The following is a 1,246-nucleotide window of genomic DNA, read 5'->3' on the forward strand; positions in this document are numbered from 1 at the left end:
AGGATCATCTTGTCCAAACTCTAATATGTGCTTCTTCTAAAGAGCTTTCAACTTTTTAAACCCACAGGACAGAGCAGAGTCCAAAGCCAGCGAGAGGAAACGACTGGCCCAGGATCTCTCTGGGAGTCAGGGCTATAGGAATCCAGGTATTCTGATTCCCAGTTCTCCATCTACAGATTTTCTCTTCCCTCCATTATCAACATATCTTGAGCAGAGAAGAGCCGCATAAACAAGGAAAATTTCCGGCAGGTTTTCCCTGGATCTTTCTAGCTCGAAGTAAGCCTGACATATGGATGCTTATTCTCACTCCTACCTCGAACCTCATCATCAGAGGCTGCCAGAATGAACTTAGAGCAAGAGATTAAAAAAAAAAAACAAAAAAACAAAAAACAGTCCTTAAAACAGGCCAGATCCTTTTGTGGTTCATAAGCATGATGATTGGGTTTTCAGGCTATTGTGTGAGATGTGCCTCACTCAAACCTTGTTACGACATCTGCCCATTACCCATCTGATGGGAAGAAAAAGAAAAAAGGCCGGGGACAGCAGCTCACGCCTGTAATCCCAGCATCTTGGGAGGGTGTGGCAGGAGGATCCGTTGAACCCAGGAGTTTGAGACCAGCCTGGGCAATATAGCGAGACCCCATCTCTACAAAAAAAAAAAAAAAAAATTAGCCAGGTGTGGTGCACACACCTGTAGGTGGAAGGATCACTTGAGCCCGGGAGGTTGAGGGTGTAGTGAGTTATGTTTGTGCCACTGAACTGCAGCCTGGGCAACAAAGCTAGACATTGTCTCAGAAAAAAAAAAAAAAAAAAACAGGCCACAATGATTTCTATTTGCTGAGCATCTAATATGTGCCAAGCACTTCCAAGTATCCATCCTCTGGCATAATCTACACAGCAATCCTGCAACATCAGCTCAGAGACCACAAAGCTAGGAAGGATCAAAGCTGGCATTTACACTGAGCACTGTGTGACACCAGAGCCCATGTTTTTTGCTCCTTAAAATCTTAGCTGCAGTGGGCAATGTCAAAATGGAGAAAAAGGCCTTCAGGGAGATGACCCTCTTATCCCTCAGAGGCTACCAACTTCAAAGGAGTCCCTTCCATCCCACATTTCTGGGTTAGGTTTTCCACAGCTCCCGTTGCCATGGCATTAGGGGCTCTTGTCACCATTTGAAAACCCAGAAGAGGAAAATAAGAGGGTTCAGCTCTTTGATTCAAGAGCTGACCAGTTCAGGGGCTGAGCA

General features: G+C 45.3%; 1 non-coding gene across 1 annotated transcript; it reads left to right on the forward strand.

Annotated features, from left to right (window-relative positions):
- The first annotated feature begins 410 nt into the window (after window positions 1-410).
- On the forward strand, window positions 411-514 carry LOC112134818 (small nucleolar RNA U13). The gene has a single exon (XR_002916168.2). It is a non-coding gene; the product is annotated as a small nucleolar RNA U13 (small nucleolar RNA).
- Window positions 515-1,246: the final 732 nt, after the last annotated feature.

The sequence above is a fragment of the Pongo abelii genome, chromosome 7, assembly GCF_028885655.2.
Source record: "Pongo abelii isolate AG06213 chromosome 7, NHGRI_mPonAbe1-v2.0_pri, whole genome shotgun sequence".
NCBI classification, from domain to species: domain Eukaryota; kingdom Metazoa; phylum Chordata; class Mammalia; order Primates; family Hominidae; genus Pongo; species Pongo abelii.